Below are 18,204 nucleotides of genomic sequence, written 5' to 3' on the forward strand. Positions count from 1 at the left end.
TGCTTCATTTAACTTTAGTAAAGTAACAAGTTCATCCCTCCATATTTTAATACAGCTCAAAGGCTAATCCAAAACATAAATAAAAATGCTGCACCTTCTTGAAACAAGCTTAAACCATGAAGAATACAAGGTTTTCACACACACACACACACACACACACACACACACACACACACTTAATGAAACCCATGGTGTTGGCATTTTGATTTTGGACTTCAGCCTCCAGAAGTGTGAGAAGGTAAATTTCTATTGTTTCAGTCATTCAGTGGTATTTTGTTATGGGAGCCCAAGCAAAGCACTACAGGGCCCAGTATTCCTCAGTGTCAGGCTTGAGAGAGCCGACTAACTTCCCTTAATTAGGATGTAAGAGTACTGAGGCCCAAATCACCTTCCTTCTAACCTAAGCCTTGCACCTGGGGTCCCATTCTCATGCCCTAAGCTTCCTTGTAAGTCACTGCTTGGTGCATACTTGCTTCTTTCCCATGTTGTTTTTCTGCGGCCTGGCTGGCTGGCCTCAGTTGCGTATCCTCATATTGATGGTTTCCTGCATCACAGAATGTGCTGAGTCTTGGTTTACATGACCTGAGATTGGGACTGCAGAATCCCTGCTCCCACAGGCATTTTTCCACCTTTCTGCTCATCTTCTTCCTAAGCCATACATGAGGGCTTGATGGGCGTTGTGCAGTGAGGTAGAAAAAGTCAAAGCCTGGCTTCAAAGAGTGCTGGGCAACCTTCAGGGATGTGTCCTCAATGACTATGCTGCTGCTGGCTAAGGGGAGCTCAGTGTACTAGAAATGCACCTAGCACCAGCCAGTGAGCGACCCCATGTAGATCCTTTGGATGAACGGGTGCCCCTGAGATGCAGATTGCATGAGAAGCTCAGTGTGCTGACACAGGGAGAAGCTTCCAGTGACTTGGAAACTGCAGAGTGAGAAGTCATAAGGGTAACATGGGAGAGTCTGGGGGAAAGAAAGCCACGGCACAGCCTGTGCTCCAAGGAAGAAAGTGTGAATAAAAAGCTGCATGAGCTCATTTCTCAGTAGGGCACTCTGATGACCAAGAAAGGGAGCAACATTTTGGACAGGTTTAGGAGAACCAAGGGGCCTTGACTACCAGTTCACTAGCTATTGTGCTGGTGTCATAGGTAGGAGGTCACAAAAGCTTGGTCAAGGGTCCTGAGGATGATGGTGCGAACTCGAAGACCCTTGCAGGTGATCAGGAACAGAAACCCATGCTCACTGCATCCTAGGGTGCTGGCGCTGCAACAACAAACTACCAGGGACCGGGTGGTTTAAACAACAAAAAGCCATTCCTTGCAGTTCTGAGGAGTTCCAGATCAAGTAGCAAGCAGATTCAGTGTCTGGTGAGAACCCACATCCTAGTTTGCAGATGGCTGTCTTTTGCTGTGTCCTCGCATAGCCAAGAGAGAGAGGAAGTAAGCACTCTCGTGGCTTTTCTTTTAAGAGCACTAATCTCAACATGAGGAATCCACCCTTGTGACCTATGATGTGTCAACTTGATTGGGTTAAGGGATGCTCAGATAGCTTGTGAAACTACTTCTCAGTGCGTCTGTGAGGATGTTTCTGGAAGAGACCAGCATTCAACTTGATAGACTGAGTAAAGGAGAGTAATCTCACCAAAGCCAATGAACATCATCAAATCTCTTGAGGGCCTGAATAGAGCAAAAAGCCCGAGAAAGGGCAAATTAACTCTCCACCTGAACCAAGATGTCCATCTTCTGCCCTCAGACATTGGTGCTCCTGGATCTTAGGCCTTCCGACTCAGACTGAATTCCAGACAGCAGCTTATGGACTTGGCCTCCACAATCATGTAAGCCATTTCCTATAATAAATCTCTCTTTCCATCTCTCTCTCATGCTAATCTTTTTGTTCTGTTTCTTTAGAAAACTCTGACTGATACATAACTTGATTATCTCCCAAAGGCCACATCTATTACCTTCCCATTGGGGGTTGGGGATTCAACATGTGAATTTGTGGAGGACAAAAATAGGCAGTCCCCAACATCACATTAGGCTTGCCCAGAAAAGCTGCTCTAAGAAAGCAGAAAGAATTGGCAATGAGGCTCACTGATGCACACATGAAGCTCCCTACTGAGCAGGGGGTTGGTGGCAGCAAGGTCCCAGATTACTGCCACCCCCAGGAGGGAAATGGAAGTGTGGTGGACTTGGTTGAATTATTTTGACCTCACATAAACAAAGCCCCAGTGATTGGGTCTCTTGTACAAGGTGCTGTAGCAGCTAGGCCCTCATCTCCTCTCCTGTTGGCTAACCTCCTGCAATGCTGGCCCGGTTCTTCTCAGACCACCTGGGGAAAGACAGCAATCTCTATAAATCCATCCATGTTTCTCTTTCTTCTTTATACCTGCCTCCTAGATGGCCTCTATCTGACCTCTCTCACAGTCTGCTGGGTTTTTTCATCTCAGAAGAGAAAGGCTCTGACATGGTCTGATCCTAAAGTGGACTTAGATGTGTTGGCAGCCTGAGATCTTTAGCTCCTCCAACCCACTTTCATAATTCTCATCCTGAGTGGTGCTGGCAAACCACATCTCTTCCCACCCTCGGAATTCTGCTCAATCTGCTTCATTGCCATGGAACTTTCCCAGGTGGACTCCGTCCTGCTTAACACACGTCAGTCACTTCACAGTCCTCTCAGTGCTGATGTCTAAATATAGCTTGTTTATGCTCCTAACTGTACTTCTGCCTTTATTTTCCTTTTGCTGTGTTCTTAAGGATTTTGTGGACCTCTTCCATTTCTCTTTTAACGACAGTGACAATGGCAACAGTACTGTCATTTGTGGAGGTCTACCTCTGTGACTGTCCTTGGGTTTCACACCTCAGGAGCAAACATGATTTTGTTGAAACCTCACGATAATCTTCTGAGCTAGATATTTTAAGATGTGTTTTCTTTGAGAAGTCATATATTAATACGTGCATATTGCAAAATATTTAAAGAAACAGAACTGTTTATAATAAAACTGAAGTCACCCCTCCCATTCTCTTCTCCATGGTTACCATTAATAGCACTGGAATGTGTTTCCTTCCAGATCCTGCGTGCGTGTGACTGTGTGCATACATATGTTCACACAAAAGCTTGGACGAAGATTTTTAATATAAATGGAATCATAGAATAAATATAATTTTGTGATTTTCTTTTTCACTGAACAATATATCTTAGAACTAGCAGGAGGGGAATATAACTCTCCCCATGTTATAGGCAAGGAAATAGAGGTTTGGGGAGATTAAACAGCTTGATCCTCTTAGGTAGGAGTTTCCATTACATGATAGGTTCCCTGAAAACAGTATAATCTTTCTGTTTCATGCAGAGTTCGAATGCCTTGTACTCCAGTATTTATAGCCATCTTATTCCAGAAGTTTAGTGCTTCTCTTCTATTCCCGTTCTTGAAGCTGGATCCTTATTTTCCTCTGTGTGCCTGAGTCTCAGCCTACCTGATACTTGTAATTTGAGTCATGCTGTACTTTTACTATGGCTCATCCAGGCAGTGCATTCTCCACGAAGGAATTTGAGCACCTTCCATCTGCTGGAAGACTTCCTGAGGCTTCCTGCTTGCCTAGGGAATTCCCTTTGTTGCTGACCTGCGGATGCTGCACCTTTCTGGCTTGACGTTGGCTGGCACTACCTACCTGCTCATCTACTGGGCTGTCAGGCTGGGCTTGCTGCCAGTGCTGCAGCCGAATCTCCTTTCCTCACCTGTCTCTCAGGCCCCGGTACCTGCCCTCCATCACGGGGGTGTCCCATTCCAGGCCCCTGCAGCCTGCTTGGTCCTACCGAACCCCTGCCTGCCCTGTATTGAGATGAAATGCAACTTGCCATTACTTTAGGAGAATACTAGATTCACACTCAACCTAAGATGAGATTACATGATATTCCATTGAGAGAAAAATAAATATACAGTCAAGGCTTTGGCATAAAGTAGAGCAGATAGAGTGAACCAGGGGTTTACATTTTTATTTCTTGTTTCTTTAACATTTATGAAATGGTTATCCCGTGTAGGCTAATCAGCATTTCCTCTGGCCATCCTGAGCTTGTTGGCTTCTTTTATAAAATATAATACCGCTTTTTGTTTTAAAAATTAATTATCTGGGCGGGGGGGTGCCTGGGTGGCTCAGTCGGTTGAATGTCTGACTCTTGATTTCGGCTCAGGTCATGATCTCAGGGTCATGAGATGGAGACCCACAGCTTGGGATTCCCTCTCTCCCTCTGCCCCTCTCTTCCCACACAGGTGTTCTCTTTCTCTCCATCCAAAAAAAAAAAAAAAAAAAGAGTTAATCATCTAGAAATTGAAGAATTTTTTTTCAGAGACCTTTGAAACTCTTACTCATGAGGCTTTTCTATTTTAGTAAACAGTCTTTCTTAATTTCTCAGCAATCTGTCTTATTTCTCACATTTATCAGTGATGCTATGACTTTTTAATCACCCAGAATGTATACATGGGAATCATCATGTGTCTTCTTCTTTCTCCTTTATTGCTGCTGCCCGTGCCCTAGTCACGTACTCAAAACTACATTCTTGTTGATCTTCTAGACTCCAGTTTGCCCCTTTCTTCACTACTCCCACCTCTGTGCTGTGATATGCTTTTCCTATTGGCATTATTCTTATTATGTCATTGCCTCCTCACCCCCATGCTCTCTCCCTCTCTCAAATAAATAAGTAAATAGATCTTTTTTAAAAGTAAATATACACATATTAAATCTAAGTTGCCATTAATTATAAGATACATCATTATTCTATTTACATAAAAAATAAAACACTGAAAAAATTGAACTGTGATTTAAATTTCTATTTTAAATTTACTGAAAATAATTTTAAAATTTATTTTAGAAGATTTTGGTTACACAGCACTTTTATACATATGTAAAGTGGAATACATACACTAAATATATTAGTGAAGGTATTCCTAAAGCTTCACAGATTCCGACTATTTTGAATATTTTGGCTCGCCTCTTGAGGCCCGGGCGTTCCCACAGTGCAGTTCTCTGTGCCACTAAGAGCAATGTTGATATAGCAATTCTTTCAAGAGCACTTCACTGTTGTGTGGGGTATTTGCATTCAAGCTGCACATACCCATCTTGCAAGTTTTGATGCTGTATATTTCTTGATATTACCAGAGAAAGTCCATAAAACTCAACAACTAAGTCTCATATTAATTCTTCAGAAATTCTTACAGAACTTTTTCAGTCAAGTGTCAAAGGGTCATGATGGTCCAGTTACGCTACCAGAATATCAACCAAGTTTGTGTAAGAATGGGTAATGGCACTTACGTCTTTACTGACACCAGGCTAACAGCAGCATTAAGATACCAGTGTTGCTAAGACTAGTCACTATGTTAGAAGTAGTAAAAAGTGGAAAAATGTGTTTTAGTATAGATGAGATATAAGAGTAATTGTTCAGTTAACTTACCTCAGTGGATTAAAAGTGAATATAATTTTTTTTAATGAGAAAAGTCATGTGTATGAGGCAGTGCTGTTATGTAGAGAAATGATTGGACACATATTATCAGGACTGTGGACCAGGTTTTATCCTTAAATCATTTATGACATTTAAATTTCACCTATCTGGATTTCAGCGTCATTGTTTAAAAAATGAAGGCATTGACCTAAATGATCTCTAAAAGTTTTCCAACACTAATAGTCATGGCACCTGAAAGCAATGAGATTGAAATTTGAAATCACTGGCCCAGGTTCTTGTCCAACAGAAAAATCCCTTGGACTACAATTCTGGCCAAGAGATTTGAATATTTCTGAGAAATTTGGCATTAGCCATGTGTGGCAAAGGCTGGACTCATTGGGGATCATAGTTGGCAATCCTTATCCATTTGAGGAGAAATTGTCCATAGGCAAACTCTCCTGGTGGAGGTGGTGGGGGTGGGGAGGAGAAAGTAATAATGAAGATTAACCTGAGAGTTCATCTGTATGGAGAGCACTAGACCCTTGGAGATCCCATTTTTTTCCGCCTGAATATTGATAAAGGACCAGAGGCATTCTGCTGGAAGGAAATTAGATTGCAAAATGGTTAATCCTCCCCAAATGGAAATCTGGTCAAGAATTTATGCGTGGAGCCTGAAATATACACAGCAGAGCCAAGTGACTCAGTCAATTTAGAAAAGATCACATTTTAATTAAATGCAATGGGAGAGAGAAAAGTGGAGAAATGTTACCCTGCTTTTTAAAGACATACAGAACCTCTGTAAATACTATAGGTAAGTAATGTTATTTGCTTTTTTATTCTGCAAACCATACAATATAAACATAAGGGTGTTTCACTTTATTATCATGACCTGTTAGCTCCTTTCCTTTGTGGTTAGTCCTCAAAATGTAAGCACTGTGTTTATTTTTTAATTAAATAAATTACATGCAAAGAAAAGGGCTTAAAATGAACACAGGTGCTAAGAAGACTTAATGTTTTGTTAATTTTTTCTTACACTTCAAACAAATAAACAAATAATTGCAATGGTTAGGTGGGACTATGCCCTGAGTAAGAACATCTTTGGGCCATCTTAGAGTTACATATTGCGACCATCTTGTTTGAATCCAGATTATGAATTGTAATTGCATATAGTCTATTTCCATCAGACCTAAGGAAAAAAAGTAAGTCTAAGGGAATATTACAATGTTTCTGAAATTTTCACATTTTAAAAATAGGCATTTGATTGATCTCCCTAAATTTCAGTCTTGTTGGTGAGAATCTTTAATCACTGCACTTTGTTATATCCAGAATCAGAAATCTTAACACCTAATACCTTTATCAGTTTAGTAAGAAATGAGCAATGGAAAAGACATGGGTTTCAAATTTAGACAAAACTGAGTTCAGATTCCATGTCAGTCACTTACAGATAATGTGACCTCAGTTAGGTTCCTTTAGCTCTCTAAATCTTGGTTTACTCACCAATAGAATGATGGCACCCAGCTCAAAGACTTGTTGTATGGCTTCAATATAATAGCTGAGAAATATATCCTAAGCACACAGAAAACCTTTGATAAATGGTAGCTACTATAATTAAAAAAAAAAAAAAAACCTCATTTGGAATATTTGGACCCAGCACTGGAATCGTGAAGGAGAGCAAAAGAAAGTGCACACATAGGTCTTGATTGCCAGGCATTGTGACAAGCAATTGTCATATAGGTTTCTAGCCCAAAAAACCAAATGCTAAGAAGTAGATATCAAAATATCTCTCACCATCATGTGTCTAGTTTAATTCATATGATCATATGTGAAAGGGCACACATTATGTCAAAATACCCACTGGGCAATTTTTAAAACATGAATAATTTGACATCATGTGGTCAGGCACAAAAGTATGGCCAAAGCCCACTTGTCTGAGGCACAAACTTGTGTGTAGAAGTAGACATTATTGCCCTCAAATAGGAGCCATTGGCTCCAGTTTAGTTAAGCTACCTCTATGCAGAGAGCCTCAGTTTCCTTTTGAGGGATTATCAATTGAGGAAGAGAAAGTTACATTTGAAATTAGCGCTTCGTCTCAGTACCAGAAATTAATGGTGATAGAATTTTTGCCACTGATCTTATAGGCACTACCACTAATAAATCTGTTATTCAACCTAGGTCTTAAAGCAACTGAAATCTAGTAGTTTGAGAGCATTGTGGAACCTGAACTTGGCATGTTTCTTTCCCTTTGCCTTGTGGCAGGATCTCTGGTATCAAAAGAAAACTGCATTTGAGGAAATCCTTTCCAGCTTTGACTCATTTGTGGTTCTCACTTAAGTTTTAAATGTCTCTGTTTTCAGTCTATTTGAAGAGTTCAAATGCCATTTATAATATATTTACTAGACGAGTTCTGGAAAACAAGTCATTCGTCAGCTACTTTGATAGGATTCTCCTAATCAAAGATTTATTTGGACAGTTCAGAAAAGAGTCAAATAAATGATCTCCCTACCTGCGAGATGGGAGACGTAAGCAGTGTTCTGTGGAAGATTTATGCTGAATTGCTCTATGCCATATTGCATTTGATTAACTTTTATCAACCAGAACAAAAAACCCTTTCCCAATGCATCATTTATATGAACTTTACAAATGAGCCATCTTTCTATTGCCAGCATAATTCACCATGATATAGCCATTTAAAAAGCCTCCAAGGGATAAGCAATTAACACAGGACATGTTTGTGTGATAATTCTGCAACAAATTTATTTTGAAAAACCTGAGTGAATTACTTTGCAATCTGAAACTATAAAGGATTGACATCAAGTTTTCCATATTTTTTTTAAGTAGGCTCTATGCCCACAATGGGGTTTGAACTCATGACCCCAAGATCAGGAGCTGCATGCTCTACCGGCTGAGCCAGGCAGGAACCCTGGATCAATATTAAGTTTCAAGCATTTCTGAGAACAGGTAGGAAAAGTACATCATCCCAACCTACACCTTCCTGATGCCACAAATTGTTTTGGATCCGAGTATACCAAGTCAAAGGTGAAATAAAACAATTAGCTTATGAGGTATAAAGTGTGAGTGCCCCAGGATCTGGGCTACAGTATAGAAGTTTACTCCGTCTTTGTGCAGTTTATATTTCCTCAACCTGAGATTTCAAACAAATAGAACAGTGGCATTTTAAAATCTGTATGACAAAACCTAGGTAAATTGTGCTGAGTGCTCAATGATGACACTTTGAATCGATTTTTAATTCTATCAAGAAAGACATTTTTTTCAATAAATTAAAAGATCCTTCCTGGTGAATGTGAAAAAATGTTAGGTCCCCTGGGAATACAAATACCTATTGAATCCTATTGTCATTTTACTTCATTAGCTGTATCTTCTTAATGAAAAATTACTAACATAGACATTTCTTTTGTAGTTAAAAATTGAAATAGAACAATTAAGGTAAAGGGCTTATGAAAACATTAAAAGTAGAGATGGTTTCCAAAACAGTTTTGACTGTCCTCAAATGACTGATTGGCATTTTCAATCTCCTTGACATTTCTGTGACCACAGATTTTTTTTTTACATGCTTATATAAAAGGAAATTTGGTATAATATTTCTTCTCCTTTCTCCTTCAGACTTACTGTCTAACTTTCTCTTCTTTCTGCCCCAGGAGGCTGGCCTCTATGGACTCCTTTTCCCTCTGGTTTCTGTTGGGTTTGGCAGTGAGAAAACCCAATGGAAGGTTAGAGACTGGGAGGAGAGAGAGGGTGGGGGTTCACTCTCCTGCTCTCTCCTGGACGAAGTGGTGATGTTCTCCATCCCCAGATGCTGGCAGTGGGCTTGTTTTCTCTGGCTATAGCTCCTGCTGTAGAGGTCTGTACTGTTGTTTAGCCCCATAGCCCTAGAGATGCACAACTGCAGTCACCACATTCTATTGGTTTCCTTGACCTTGTGTACATCTCTGAGAATGTTCTCTTTACTAGACTCTCTAATAAAATTCTTTTAGCTCTGTAAACTTTTAGTTCTGTCTGCTTCATGTTGGGTCCCTGACATACCATACTTGGCATTTTACCCAGATGGATGTGAAGCCCACAAATAATACAACACAGACACAATTAGAGTGAAAAGAGCATTTATGTAGAAGGAAAACTAGCACTGGAAATTAGTCCCGGGATTCTTTCTCGGCCCTGCCAATAACCAGCTATGGTACCTCGGGAGTGTCATTTAACTTTTATGAGTCACTTTCCTTATTTGTAAAACAAGGGATTAGGCTAGTTTAGTGTTCAACTTTCGATAATCTAAATTTGTGTAGTGACGTTGCAAAATGAATCTTTCATCTAAAGCCATAGAAAGGAGGGATTATTGTGTTCTTCACAATGTTTAGCTCAGAACTTTAAGTACATAGACACTGAGGACTTGATGAAAAATATTATTCTGAGTATTCTGGGTATATTAAGTTACTTGGAAACAGTTTGATCCTTCAAGTCTTGCTTGTAAGCTTTTAAGCTATGTTATGCAAAGATTTAAAGCAAGACTCTGAAGGATCAAACTGGCTGATACATTTGTGACTTAACTACGTCCCAGAACAGAGCTTAAGGGTATCTATGGGGACACAAATATATCAACGACCCAAAAAGGTAAAATTCACTGTCTTATTTCTAATAAAAATGTTCCAGATATGCAAGAAGCAGGAAAATACAACCTGTATGTGGAGAAAAATTATTCAATAGTAACTGACCCAGAAATGACACTGGTGGGGCGCCTGGGTGGCACAGCGGTTAAGCGGCTGCCTTCGGCTCAGGGCGTGATCCCGGCGTTATGGGATCGAGCCCCACATCAGGCTCCTCCACTATGAGTCTGCTTCTTCCTCTCCCACTCCCCCTGCTTGTGTTCCCTCTCTCGCTGGCTGTCTCTATCTCTGTCAAATAAATAAATAAAATCTTTAAAAAATAAAAAAATAAAAAAAAAAAAAGAAATGACACTGGTGATAAAATTGTAGAAAAATATGAAAACTGTTATTATAAGTATATTATATACGTTCAGGAAGCTAGGAGGATGATTGAATATGTTAAATAAAGAAATGGAAGATATAAAAAATTCCCAAATCAGACTTTAGAGGCGGAAATTTCAAGTAGACGAAATTATGTCTGAGATGAAGAATACAGTTGATTCATATTATTTTGGTAGTTAGGATGTATAGAGTTGCTATAAACACTGAATTAGTAAATAATTAACAATTGATCCCAGGGAAAACATGGGCTGTTATGAGTCTCTGATCATAAAACTTTCCTTGACTAGTCACAATGAATTTAAGGCCAAAAGCACCACATGTCAGGCCTGAATGAAGCTCATCTATCACATATATTTTCTCTGTAAGGCACAGCACAATGTCTTTGTGCTTACGAACACTAGACAGCACTTCAGGACTATTACTGTCAGCATTCTGAATGCTGGAATCACCAACAAAAAGTGCCAAAATGTAAGAAGTGTGGCACGTATTGCATGGTGCACTGGGTGTTATACACAACTAATGAATCATCGAACTTTACATCAAAAACCAGGGATGTACTGTATGGTGACTAACATAATATAATAAAAAAACATTTAAAAAAAAAAAAAGCATCTGACTCTTGATCTCCGCTCAGTGTTTGATCTCAGGGCTGTGAGTTCAAGCCCCTTGATGGACATGGAGCCCACTTAAAAAAAATTTTTTTTTAAATAAATCTATCAAGCAGCATCTTGTAGAATTGCAAAGAGAAATAGTAGACATATTCACAGTGATAATCAGAGATTTTTACATCCCTCTCTTAATAAATGACAGAACAAGTAGACATAAAATCAGTAAGGATATGGGAGACTTCAACAACACTGTCAATCTCCTTGACCTATCCGATATTTATAGAACATTCCACTCAACAATGACAGAATATACATTCTTTTCAAGTGTACAGGGAATATTCACTAAGATAGGTCATCTTTGGTCCATAAACAAGTCTTAATAAAGTTAGAAGGACTCAAGTCATACAAAGTATCTCATTTGACTAAAATTAAGTCTCCTTACAACTTGCATAAATAAATCCCTGTGACCTGCAGAACATGACATTCCTCAAGGAACTCATGGCTACTTTACTGTTCATATTTCATTGAAGACGAAAAGCAAGCCTCACAGTCCCAGTGTGGCTCTTTCTGCCCACAGGCCTGTCCTCATGTTATAAGCACTTTTTATGCACTGAAAAAAAAATGAAATCAGTAGTCGAAAGTTATCCCCAAATCCCCCAAATATCTAAAAACTTAATAAAACAATTCTAAATAAACTTTGGGTCAAAGAAAAATCAAAGTGGAAATTAGAGCACTTTCAGTGAAATGAAATGAAAATTGAAACAGAGGATATCAACATATTTGTGATGCTGCATTACTCAGTGGGAAATTTATAGAACAAAATGCCTGTAATATAAAGAAAAAAGTTCTCAGATAACCTTGTTTCCATCTTAAGAAAGTAGTAAGAGAAGAAAAGAGCAAATGAAACCCAAAGTAAATGGAAGAAAGGAAATAGTAAAAATCAGAGTAGAAGACAATGAAATAGAAAACAGAAAGACAATAGAGAAAATCAGTGAAACCTAGATCTGGCTCTTTGAGAAGATCCATAAAATTGATAAACCTCTAACCACTAATGAGGCAAAAGAAAAAAAACAAAAACAAAGAATATGAGATTCACCAATATCACGATTGAGAGAGGTGACATCATGCAGGCTTTACAGATACTTGGTAGATGATAGGGAATCAAATGAACAACTTTATGTCAATACATTCTACAACTTATAGAAAATGGATAAATTCCTTGAAAGTTGTGAACTACCAAGGCTTACTGAAAAATAAATATGCAATACAAATGTCCCTGTGTCTATTTAATAATTTTAAATTTAAGTTAAAAACTTTTACATAAAGAAAATCACAGACCAAGATGTCTTCAATGGTGAATTCTACCAAACATTTAAGGAAGAAATAATACTGATTATATATACCTTCTTTTAGAAAACTAAAGAGGAAATATTTTCTAACTCATGCTATGGAGCCTGAATTGTTTTGATACCCAAACCAGAAGAAATGCATTGCAAGAAAAGTAAAACACTGTGTTTCAAAAGATGCAAAAATTCTTCACACAAAGTGTGTAAGTCAAATCCAATAACATATATAAATGGTAATACTTTATAATTAAGAGAGGGTTATCCCAGAAAGGCAAAGTCAGTGTAATATTTGAAAATCAGTGCAATTCACCATACTAACAGATACACACACACAAACATCTCAACAGATGCAAGAAAAGCAGTTACTAGAATCAAAAATCTCATCAAATTAATAATAGAAGGAAAACTTCTCCATCTAATAAGGAATAGCTTAAGAGAACCTACATCTAACATCCTACTTGTGAGAAGATTGCTGCTGAGAATTTCTTTCTAAGGGTGTCTGCTCTCATTCCTTATATATAACATTACATTGGAGGTTCAAGCCAACAGGGAGGTAAAAAGAAGTAAAAGACGTTCATATTAAACATGAGGAAACAAAACTAGCTTTTGTAACAGTCTTCATAACCCTCAATGTAGAAAATCCAATGGAATCTACAAAAAAATTACTGGAGTCAAAAAATAAATTTAGTAATTTTCCATGATACAAGATGAATATTCAAAAGCCAATTGTGTTTCTGTGCACATTAGCAAAAAACTATCAGAAATTAAAATTTTAGGGGCACCTGAGTGGCTCAGTAGGTTAAGTGTCTGACTCTTGATTTTGGCTCAGGTTGTGATCTCAGGGTTGTGAGATAGAGCCCCACGTTGGACTCTGAGCTAGGTGTAGAGCCTGCTTAAGATTCTCTCTCTTCCTCTCTCTTTGCCCCCCCCCCACCACCACATGCATGCTTGCATGCTCCCTCTCTTTTTCTCTAAAAAAAAAAAAAAGGAAATTAAAATTTAAAACTTATCATTTATAGTAGCATTAAAATATGAAATACCTGGGGGTGCCTGGGTGGCTCAGTTGTTAAGCATCTGCCCTTGGCACAGGTCATGATCCCAGGATCCTGGGATCGAGCCCCGCTTCGGGCTCCCTGCTCAGTGGGAAGCCTGCTTCCCCCACTCCCTCTCCCCCTGCTTGTGTTCCCTCTCTTACTGTGTCTCTCTCTGTCAAATAACTAAAATCTTTAAAAAAATATATGAAATACCTGGGCATGAATGTGACAAAAAAGTGCAAGCTCTATATAGCAAAAACTATAAAAAAAAATCATTGAATGAAGTGAATGCAGTCTTAAATAAAAAGAGAGATGCATTGTGTTTCCTGGATCCCAAGACTCAATATTAAAATGGCAATCCCCCTCAAAACAATCTATAGATTCGATGCGATCACAGTAAAAATGCCAGGATGATATTGTATAATGCCCTTCCATGAGCTGATGCTAAAATTCATATAGAAATGCAAAGAATTAGAATAGTTGAACGAAGTAAAAAGAATAAAGTTGAAGGACTTACAGTATTGGATTCCAAGACTTGTTATAATGCTGTAGTAATCAAGACAATGTGCCATTTATGTAAAGATAGATAGATAGGTCATTGGAACAGAATGGAGAGTCCAGAAATAGTCCACACATATGCAGTCAATTAATTTCAACAAAGGTACAAAGATATGTCTTTAGGGAAAAGTTAATCTTTTCAACAAACGATGCTGGAAAAATTGGATATTCATATGCCAAAGAAGAAACAAACCTTTAATTCATCCCTCACATAATATATAAAAATTAACTCTAAAATTGATCATAAACTTAAATATAAATCGTAAAACTAAAAAATATCTGGTGGGAAATCATAGGAGAAAAATCTTTGTGGCTTTGGGTTTGGCACAGGTTTCTTAGATACAATGCCTAAATCCTAATTCTTAAAAAACAAACGAACAATAAATCAGACTTCATAAAAATTAAGAACCATTACTTTTAGAAAGATACCACTACGTGGATGAAGAAAACAATTCACAGACTTCAAGAAAAGATTTGTAAATCATATATGTAATAAAGGATTTGACCCAGCATACATTACGAACATGTAAAGCTCACAATAAGAAATCAAACAACCCAATGAAGAGCTAGTGGAAGATTCGAATAGACACTTCACCCAAGAAGATATACCGATAGCAAGTAAATATATAAAAATATGCTTAACATCAATAATCTGTAGAGAAACACAAGCAGATTAAAGTGACAGTGGCTAAAATTAAAAATCCCAGAGCGCCTGGGTAGATCAGTTGGTTAGTCATCTGCTTTCGGCTCAGGTTGTGATCCCAGGGTCCTGGGATTGAGTCCCGCATCAAGCTCCCTGCTCAGCAGGGAGCTTGCTTTTCCCCCTGCCTGCTGCTCCCCCTGCTAGTGTTCTCTCTCTCTCTCTCTGACAAATACATAAATTAAAAAAAAAAATAAAACTAAAAATCTAAAATGTCTGAAATTTAAAAATCTGAAGGTACCAAGTATTGTTGAGCAGGAGACGGAGCGGGTGGAAGTGCCGTGCACTGACGGAGGAAATTTAAATGGTACAGCCACTTTGGACAACAGTTTGTAGTTTCTTAAAAAGGTAAACATACACCTACCATCTGACCCAGGCATCTCACTCCTCTCCACTTCTTTCTAAGCCACATGAAGGCACACATCCACACAAATACTTGAATACATCTGCTCATACCAGCTTCATTTAATAGCCCAAATTTGGGAACAATCCAGATGAACACAATGGGTAGACAAGGTGCGTATAACCGCACGACTGAATACTGTGCAGATGAAAAGGCATGAGCCACAGCATGCGTGAGTCTCGAAACAATTTCTCTGAGTAGATAGGTCAGAGAGAAAAGGATACATATTGTACAGGCCATTTACACAAAATTCTAAAAACACAAAATAACCTATAGTGACAGAGAGCAAATCAATGGTTGTCCGGTGAAACTGAGGGGACAGGAAGGAAGTACTACAAACGGGCATGAGGCAGCTTGTGAAGGTGATAGATACGCTCATTCTCTATTGTAGTGATGGTTTCGTGAGTGTTTACATAGTTCAAGAGTTATCAGGTGGTACGCTTGCAATCCGTGCCATTCATCGCATGTTGCTTGTATCTCAGAAGGGCTGTATGTGTGCACAGAGAGGTGGATGGGAAAGAGAGACAGAGAGAGGGAGATAGAAATGCCTAGATACTGCATACATTCTTATTGAAGTAATTAATTTTCATTCCTGAAGTGCCCTTGGTTAAAAAAAAAAAAACCCTCTGCTAATCAATCTTTATTTTGATGCTGCTTTTAGTTGCATGAATTCGGTGTGTAAAGGGCCTCAGAATAATGGCCACTTTCTTTATGCCAGTCTGTGTAATCCTGATAATAATCCCGTGATTTGGACATAATGGTGCATATTTTATAGAGTGGCCGCCTGAGGCCCTGACCAGCAGGTGGAAGAGGGTGGGAAAGCAGGTGTGTCTCGCTCTGTAGCACATACTCGTGTTATTCCCGAGCCTGCCTCAGGAATCGGGGGGTTTCATGGCAAGGTGTTTTAGTGTCCACTTTCCCTTAACATTGCTTGCAGTCCAATGAAACCTCTGTTCTTCTTAAAACCCATTTTTTTTTTTAAGATTTATCTGAGAGAGAGAGACAGTGAGTGAGCTCACAGAGGGAGAGGGCGAAGCAGACTCCCCGGTGAGCAAGGGAGTCTGACACAGGGTTGATCCCAGGACACTGGGATCATGACCAGAGTCGAAGGCAGACGTGTAACCGACTGAACCACCCAGCTGTCCCTTAAAACCCATTTAATAAATATGAACGTAAAAATGTACTGCGAGGCTGCCATCTTTGCTCGGTGGAAAGAGGCCCTACCTTGTCATTTTGCCAAGGGAACAGATTTAAGTCTTAGGCATCTGAAAGCAGCAGAGGCGTTTTTCTGTTATGTAAGGTTAAGATTTCCATTCTGCGCACAGGAAGAATGCAGCCACGCTTTCAGATGTTGACACCTGCGGGTCAAGAGCATGAACGCCAAAAAGGAACTTGAAGCAGAGGCCTCTAGTGGGGAAGAATGAATAGTCAGAAGTCACTGCCAATCTTTTTGGATTTCAGAACTTTATCATTAAATACTTTGAGGCCTTTACCTAGAACACATGTGTGTTTATATGTTATATACAAGTACTAGTTTATACGTTATAAAACATTTAAAAATGCATTTCAAATATAAAGATGGAATAAACATTAATTTTGAAATAATATATTTTATTAATGGTACCCAAAGCAGTATTTTGAAAGCAATGTGAATAAATAGCTTTAACTATTAAAAAATCTTGGTTTAGGGGCGCCTAGGTGGCACAGTCGTTAAGCGTCTGCCTTCGGCTCAGGGCGTGATCCCGGCGTTATGGGATCGAGCCCCACATCAGGCTCCTCCACTAGGAGCCTGCTTCTTCCTCTCCCACTCCCCTGCTGTGTTCCCTCTCTCACTGGCTGTCTCTATCTCTGTCAAATAAATAAATAAAATCTTAAAAAAAAATCTTGGTTTAATGCATTGTGCTATACAAAAGTGATTATTTGGCTTAGTTTATTTAAAATTCAGGGACGCCTGGGTGGCTCAGTCGGTTAAGCATCCGCCTTCGGGACTGGCCACTATTCTGAAGTCCCGAGATCAAGCCCCATATCGTGCCTGCTGCTCTGCTTCTCTCTCTGCCCCTCACCCCGCTCATGTTCTCTCTCTCTCTCTCTCACTCTTTCTGTCTCTCTCTCCAATAAATAAATTAAAAATCTTTATAAAAATTTTTTAAAAATAAAATTTAAATGGTTAAATATTAAAATTATTCCAGTGGCTTTCATAGCAAAAAATGTTACTGCAGAAAGAAACCATTAGTGCAAATAGAAGTGATGTACACTCATTTTGTTTCCTAAATCAGTAGCTTCCACTCAAGTTTTCTTTACTGTCTTGTTTTGGTTTTGTGAAATTCTGTTGTTTTAAAACAATTCTTGTAGTAAATTTCCATCTCCTAGATGTAAATCAATTGTTCTTACAAATTAATCGGAAGAGACGTTGTATTTAAAATTTGCTTAACAAATGAATTCAAAACCTTTCAGGGGTGCCTGGGTGGCTCAGACGGTTAAGTGTCCAACTCTTGATTTCGTTTCAGGTCATGATCTCGGGATCACGAGATGCAGCCCTGCGTTGGGCTCCGTGCTCAGCAGGGAGTCTGCTTAAGATTCTCTCTCCCTCTGCCCCTTACCCTGCTCATGCTGTCTATCTCTCTCAAAAACAAAACAACACAACCTTTCAAACCTTCATTTGGAAAGTTCTACTAACAGATTTTAAAAGTGTAGATGGGTTTTTCTGTGATGTTCATTGTTTTCAGCAAAAGAAATAATGAGCGAAATAACTTCAAATATCCATTTCAAGTGTTCTCTCCATAGCTCAGTTTTCTTTCATAAAACAGTTATTTCCTTATTCCTCGTAAAAATGTCACCTTTACCTACAAAGGACAGGTTACACCTGTTTGTTTTCAACATCTGCCTTACAATAGCCTCTCCCTATCACAGAAGGAAAGCAAACTTGGAACACTTTTCTCTTTTTTATAGATAAAAAATGTGCAAGCTGTCTTGATGTTCTGTAACTCTGGCATGGGCTTTGTCACATGATGACAAGTAAGCCTGTCTGTGGAACAAAGGATTTTCACAGTCATTCTTCATTTCATCACATCTATTGTACAGATACTTTTTAATTTAAAGGTCCCCCTGGCAACAAACAAACAAACAAACGTA

This window comes from Ursus americanus, chromosome 8 (assembly GCF_024610735.1).
Source record: "Ursus americanus isolate L20-20 chromosome 8, mUrsAme1.1.p, whole genome shotgun sequence".
Lineage (NCBI taxonomy): Eukaryota > Metazoa > Chordata > Mammalia > Carnivora > Ursidae > Ursus > Ursus americanus.